Here is an 8149-nt window from a genome sequence, read left to right on the forward strand (position 1 = left end):
TTATTCTTATCAGTCACTGCTTGAGGGCTGCTCCTAGAGGTATTAATTCCCTGCCCTCCCTGGAGTTAGCTCAAGTGGAAAACCCAAGCACTTGCATCAAGAAGCATTTGGTATGAATGATGAGAGCTGTATGGTCAAGTCGTAAATAGCACCTGCTATAGATAACATTCAGGAATGGGAAGAGAGTCTCAAAAGAGCATGGTTAAAAACGTGATTGGAGAAAATAAAATTTTCAATACCTCTCTGCCTTAGATTTCCTAATGAATTGACAGTATACATGAATTAAACTGTGAAGGACTTACTAGCCCAAGAGCAGTCACGTGTGTAGTAGAAATGGACACAGACAGGCAGAGAATCTGTCCTATACTATGAGTGATTTGAGGTGAGGAGGGAACTGAATTTTTGTTTTAAACATACTACATTTGCTAGAAGCCATTAAAATGTGAAAACAGGTGATAGAGGAGCAATGAATGATTGTTTTCTTTCCTTTACAACGTTATAATGATGTTTGTGTAGTAATTAGACTTGAGAGTAAAACAATGCTCCTAAAATGCTTTCTTGTTTTTAACTTAAAAAAAAAAAAATGCCCTCCATCTTTAACTTTAGAGGCTGAAAGTCATATTTTTTAATGGCCTCCAGAGCTCAGTTAGCACAAAGTCTTCTTTGAAAGTAATGGAAACTTTATGTCCAGTCTCTTTAATGGCTGGAGCAAGACAGCAAATGAGACCCAAGAGAATTTAGGGCTCAGGGTTTCAAATGACATCGAGACTTAAGTGATCATATGGAGAAAGGAAGGGCTGCACCCAAGAGGCCTTGGTTACTCATTTATATCACAAGTGTAACCAGAGACGTCTGGAGGTAGAGGGTCCTGGTGGGAACAGAAACATCTCCCCAACAAATGGTGCTGCATGTACTCCTCTGGGTATCCTCCCTACTTCTTGAAATAAGAGGTGAATTCTACCAACAGCTTGGAAATGTCCTCTCTGCATTTTCCCAGCCCAGATTGTTAAGAACACAGAGATTTCCTTGGTATATGATCATTCCCCTACAGTCTTGAAAATGTCTTGAAACGGTTCACCAGACATAAAAAATAGTTACATCAAAATCTTTTAAAAACTGCCCTTTAGGAACTTCCCTAGTGGTCCAGTGGCTAAGACTCCATGCTCCCAATGTAGGGGGCCTGGGTTTGATCCCTGGTTGGGGAACTAGATCCCACATGCTGCAACTAAAGATCCCATGTGCTGCAGCTAAGACCTGGCGCAGCCTAAATAAGTTAATAAATATATATATTTTTAAATGGTCCTTAAAAAATAGTGTAACTATTATCTGATCTTCTTTTTAAAACATTAATGGGAAATACTCAAAACATTAGCAATTTTTGTTTGTTCCTGAGGGATAGAATTATACTTGATTTTTACTTCTAACTTTTATCTGTAGTGTCTATATTTTCTACAATAAACATGTATTATATGTTTATGTATATTTTTTCTAAAGATGGAGAGTGAGAAAGACTCAACTTCAAAAATCAAAAAGAACTTGTCTTTATAAATATTGAATATTGCTTGAGTCAGAAGTCACCAAAAATAAATTTGAAAGACAAGGGATAGACTGAGAGAAAATATTTGCAATAAGTATAGCAGGAAAATAATTTTAATATACATATATATGATTCAAATCAAAAACAAAAAGTAATCTGATAAAAATCAGACAAAAGATAAAAGAAACTTATGGAGGTTGAAATTAAAATTTCCGATAAACAAAAAAGTCTCAACTTCACTGAAAACCAAGGAAATAGAAGTTATAACCAGTAAGAAATATAATTTTTGCCTACTAGCTTAAGAAACATTAAAAAATTGGTAATATCTAGAGCCTGTAAGAATGTGAATTCTCTAAGAAAATTTAAAAGTCTGATAGTATCCAGTGTCTATGAGGATATGTACTATTGAAAATTATCTTCCCAAAGAGAACCTAGTGTTACACGTCAACACTTTAAGTGTGCATACCCTGCATTCCAATTTTAGGTACCTAGCCCAGAGAAATAGTTACCCACATTCTCAAGAGAGTAGGTACAAGAAATAGCATGAGTCATAAAACACTGGGAACAATGTAAATGTCCAGCACAAGAGAATGCCTATGTAAACTATGATTCATCCATGCTGTTGAAAACCATGCTATAACTAAAAAAATTAGGAAGACTTATACATAGTGACATAACAAGATCCTAAGGATAAGGGCAACATGGTGCAGCAGTAACCAATGAAGGCTTTAACACCAGCTGGCCTGGATTCAAATCATAGTGTTGGCCCTTCCTGCCTTTCTGTACTCTTAAGTATTCCAATCTTCCACTCTCCCATTTGTAAAATGGGAAAAGTAATAGTATTTGATTCCTGTGCTGTGCTTAGTCACTCAGTCATGTCCAATTCTGTGAGCCCATGGGCTGTAGCCCTCCAGGCTCCTCTGTCCATGGGGATTCTCCAGGCAAGAATACTGGAGTGGGTTGCCATGCCCTCCTCCAGGGGATCTTCTCAACCCAGGGATTGAACCCAGGTATCCTGCACTGCAGGCGAATTCTTTACCATCTGAGTCACCAGGGAAGCCCCAGGGTTTTTCTTTTCTTTTTTCTCCCCTTTTTGAGAATTAAGCAGATCAATGCGTGTAAAGAATTTTGAATTATGCCTGTCTCACAGAAATGTATCAATACTCTTAGCTGTTATATGTTATTAGTTGAGAAAAGCAAGTGGTAGAAGACCAAGAATGATATTATCAACCTAAAAAGCACAATGTGAGAGTTGAAGTTAAGTTTTATTTTGGGAAAAATGAGGACTGCAGCCTGGGAGATAGCACTTCAAATAACTCAGAGAAGCTGCTCCGAAGAGGTTGCGGGGGAAGGTCAGTATGTGCGATTTTGGTGAAAGGGGAGCTCAAGGCAATCAAACACTTAAAAAGTTTCTGCTAGTCATGAGGAGCTTCTGTCACCATGAAGGGATTTAGTGCTTTTGCAGATGTGAGGAGATGCAAGGATAGGGATCATGAAATCTAACTATCTAAAGACCTATTCCACCAATTTTCCTGGAGCACAAAGTGCCTCATTCTCCACCTGGAACTCCCTTCAGGCTGTGTCAAAGGTCAACAGAATAGATTCAATCTCCACAGAGGCAGATGGCAAATGCCGTTGCATCCATGTGTGCTAAGTTGCTTCAGTCGTGTCCATCTCTTGGCAACCCTATGGACTGTAGCCTGCCATGTAGCCCCCCAGGCTCCTCTCCGTGGGTTTTTCCTCCAGGGGACCTTCCCAACCCAGGGATCAAATCTGCTGCTCCTGTGTCTCCTGCATTGCAGGCAGATTCCACTAGCACCACCTGGGAAGCCCTGTCAATTGCCCTTAGCAAGCACCAATTTGTAGCTGACAATATCAAAGCTTTAATATTACAGATAATATTTCTATGTGCACATGTCTATAGTAAAGTGAAGTCGCTCAGTCGTGTCTGACTCTTTGCGACCCCATGGACTATAGCCTACCAGGCTTCTCTGTCCATGGGATTTTCCAGGCAAGAATACTGGAGTGGGTTGCCATTTCCTTCTCCAGGGGATTGTCCCAACTCAGGGATCAAACCTGGGTCTCCCACATTGCAGGCAGACACTTTACCATCTGAGCCACCAGGGAAGCTGGTGTCTATACTTACATAGCACAGCTACTTATATAGATAACAGTTTGGAGAAAACACACCACATTAAATAGCAATGTTTATTTTTAGAAAAAGGAGGGGCTCGGGTGTAGCTGAGACAGCCAAGGGCCTTTTTCTGTCAACTCTACACTTTGTATTGATTATTTTTTCACAACAATAAATGTAACTTTGAAAATACCATAAAAATCAATTAAAATATCTTAAAATCTTAAAGCCGCAGCCTTGCACATGAACACACACACACAGCTGTACCTAAAGCAAGGCAATAAAGGCTTTGACTCTGAGCTCTAAGATGCAGACTTACAAATGTTTTTCTCAAAGAAGTCAAGCAATTGTGCAATTTTCAATACTGTTTTGTGTCTATTAGGGCTTTATAAGTAACTTCCTTAGCAATATGAAAACAAATGTGCCGAAGCCTTGGTTAACAGTACCTTTAGTAGAAATAGGAAGATTCAAGTGATCTGTTCTGTTAACAACCATGATGCCCTCTAGACTTGGCTGGGGGCCAATTTTGCATAACTTTCATCAGATATTGTTACCAGACACAGTGAAGTCAAACAAGCCAAAACATCAGAGTTTGGAGCAGAGCAAGGTTTACTGCAGGGCCAAGCTAGGAGAACAATGGCTCATGCTCAAAATCCCTGGACACCTCAAAGGTATTGGAATAAGTTTTTAAGGCAAAATTGGGGATGAACAAAGTGTATAACTTTCTTCTGATTGATTGGAAGTGAGGTAACATGCTGGTGCTCCAGGAATCTTGTGCTCAGCCTGAAGTTACCATCCTTTACATGGGGTGGGGTCTTAGTTCCTGCAGAAGAACTCAAAAATATCGTTATGTATATTTGTTGAGGAGGAAGCAGGACCCTGCTTTATCTCTGAAGTATTGTTTCTTGACTGCTGCTCCTTGTTTCCATATTCCTTCCCTTTCCTGATAAATGGCTAATTGAATCTGCCCTTTGGAACTCAGGGAAGGTCAAAGAGGCTGAAAGAAGACTATCTCCTAGTCCTAGAAACCAGGGATATGGAAAGGCTCTGTAGCTGAGAGGACCCCACAGTGTCCTGTTCCATTTCAGCATCTTAAATTTGCACCTCTGCACTTTCTCACAACTTCCAGACAAAAAAGGTGGAGTGGCCTCATCCAGTGGTGCAGAATTTATCTTGTGTTTTTGGAAGAAATGCTGGTGAAGAGAGGGTCCAGGATGAAAGAGAACTTTCCATCAGATGCACTGTGCCTTGGGACTCATGTGACACTCTTGTGTCATCCTGAATGATGAAGCATTTCACTCTCTAAAGCTTATTAGTAAAATAAAGTGTTTTTAGAAGTCTTTCTAAAATACTGAATTAAATATTTTTACACAATAGTCTCTGATGTGATTTCTTAAAAAAATTTTTTTTAAGTGTAAATACGGCTGAGATAGGAGGAAAGGGGGCAGAGCATAACATCAAAAGGATGACAGAGCCTTTGACAAACAAAGGATATGATGAAAGCTGGTTAGAGCAGATTAGGCCCAAGATGGCAGAAGATTAGACTTCCAGTAGACCTTGAGCCTCATTCTATGCTCATTATAATCTATTAGATAAATGACACACTCACCTGTGCCATGACAGTTCTGAGGCCAATCGTAAAAGGCCAAAATGTGGCTCAATTCCTAGAAATCCATGCCCCACCCCAAATAGTTGAAATAGTCATCTCACTCATTAGTATATGCAATTACTCAGCCCATAAAAAGTAATCATGCCATACTTGGGGGTCACTGTCACATTTTGAGATGGACTGCATTCTCTCTATGGAATATGCATATCATTAATTTACTTATTTTACTCTGGCAAGTCTTAGTTGCAGCACACAGAATCTTCCACCTTCATTTTGACATGAAAAGTCTTAGGAGTGCACTGGGAGCATGGAGTCTTAGTCACAGGATCAGCAGGGAAGTCCCTCACCATTATATTTTTCCTGAAAAAAAAAAAAAAGGAGCTCTAATTCAAACATTGATTGTAGTTGCCCTGTAGTAGTCTATCACTTCACTATCACAAGTAAGTTTATAGTGAAGAGGTTTATAAACACATTGCTGTTGTTCAGTTGCTAAGATCTGTTTGACTCTTTGCAATTCCATAGACCTTAGCATGCCAGTACTGAAAGCATCCCTGTCCTTCACTATCTCTTGGAGTTTGCTCAAACTCTTGTCCATTGAGTCGATGATGCCATCCAACCATCTCATCCTCAGTCACCGCCTTCTCATCCTACCCTGAATACTTCCCAGCATTAGGGTCTTTTACAATGAGTCGGCTATTTGCATCAGGTGGCCAAAGAATTGGAGCTTCAGTTTCAGCATCAGTCCTTTCAGTGAGTATTCAGGGTTGATTTCCTTTAGAATTGACTGGTTTGATCTCCTTGCTGTCCAAGGGACTCTCAAGAGTCTTCTCCAGCACTGTTAGGGGAAGCACACTGACTGAAACCACCTACCCTGGCCAGGCACCATAGCAACCATTTGCATGAGTTGTTTTACCACAGGAAGTCTTGATAAGGAACGAGGAACTAATAACTACCAACCAGAAGAGTTCAGAAAAAGTCAAAAGGTGACACCATGTGTCCAACCACCTCCCAGAATCCTTCTCGCTGGCATCCATCTTGGTTGAACAAGGCATGCACCACCAGGAAGGACTCTGAGTCAGAATGATTGGCTAAAGACAGCCCAGAAATGAATCCCATCACCATAAAACCTGAAACTGGGAGACATGTGGCAGAGCAGTTCTCCTGGGTTCTCTTATCCTACTGCTCTCTCTTTGGGCACACTTTCCCAATAAAATCTCTTGCTTTGTCAGCATATGTGTCTCCTTGGACAATTCATTTCTGAGTGTTAGACAAGAGCCCTGGAAGGAGTCCCCCTTCCTGCAACAGCACCAGAATTTGAAGGAATCAACTCTTTGGAGCTCAGCCTTCTTTATGGTCCAACTCTCACATCCATATATGACTACTGGAAAAACCATAGCTTTGACTCTATGGATCTTTGTTGGCAAAGTGATGTCTCTTCTTTTTAATATGCTATCTAGGCTTGTCATAGCTTTTTTTCCAAGGAGCAAGTGTCTTTTAATTTCATGGCTACAGTCACTGTCTACAGTGATTTTGGAGCCCAAGAAAATGGTCTGTCATTGTTTCCACTTTTTCCCCATCTATTTGCCATGAAGTGACGGGACGATCTTGGGATACCATGATCTTCATTTTTTGAATGTTGGGTATCAAGCCAGCTTTTTTCACTCTCCTCTTTCAACACTCATCAAGAGGCTCTTTAGATCCTCTTTGCATTCTGCCATTAAAGTGGTATCATCTGCATATCTGAGGCTATTGATATTTCTCTTGGTAATCTTGTTTCCAGCTTGGGATTCATCCAGCCCAGCATTTTGCATGATGTACACTGTAATAGACGTAAAATGCTGTGAGGGATTGGGGGCAGGAGGAGAAGGGGACGACCAAGGATGAGATGGCTGGATGGCATCACAGACTCGATGGACGTGAGTCTGAGTGAACTCCTGGAGATGGTGATGGACAGGGAGGCCTGGTGTGCTGCGATTCATGGGGTTGCAAAGAGTCAGACACGACTGAGCGACTGAACTGAACTGAAGCAGGGTAACAATATATAACCTTTTCCAATTTTGAGTCAGTCCATTGTTCCATGTAAGGTTCTAACTGTTGCTTCACAGGAGACAAATGAAGTGGTCTCATATTCCCATCTGTTTAAGAATTTTCCATAGTTTCTTGTTATCTGCACAGCCAAAGGCTTTAACATAGTCATTGAAGCAGGAGTTGATGTTTTTCTGGAATTCCCTTGCTTTTTGTATGACCCAGCAGATGTTGACAATTTAACCTCTGGTTCTTCTACCTTTTCTAAATCCAGCTTGTACATCTGGAAGTTCTCGGTTCATGTATTGTTGAAGCCTAGCTTAAAGAATTTTGAGCATTACCCTGATAGCATATGAAATGAGCACAGTACCGTTTGAACGTTCTTTGGCAATGCCTTTCTTTGGGATTCGAATGAAAACTGACATTTTCCAGCCCTGTGGCCATTGCTGAGTTTTCCAAATTTGCTGGCATATTAAGTATAGCACTTTCACAGCATCATTTGAAATAGGATTTGAAATAACTCAGCTGGAATTCCATCACCTCCACTAGCTTTGATTGTAGTAATGCTTCCTAAGGCCCAGGATGACTTCACACTCCAGGATGTCTGGCTCTAGGTGAATGGCCACACTATTGTAGTTATCCAGGTCATTAAGACCTTTTTTTGTGTAGTTTTTCTGTATTCTTGCCACCTTCTTAATTTCTTCTGCTTCTGTTAGGTCCTTGCTGTTTCTATCCTTTATTGTGCTCATCTTTGCATGAAATATACCCTTGGTATCTCTAACTTTCTTGAAGAGATCTGTAGTCTTCCCCATTCTATTATTTCCCTCCAGTTCACGTGGCCTGA

This window comes from Capra hircus, chromosome 13, assembly GCF_001704415.2.
Source record: "Capra hircus breed San Clemente chromosome 13, ASM170441v1, whole genome shotgun sequence".
NCBI lineage: Eukaryota > Metazoa > Chordata > Mammalia > Artiodactyla > Bovidae > Capra > Capra hircus.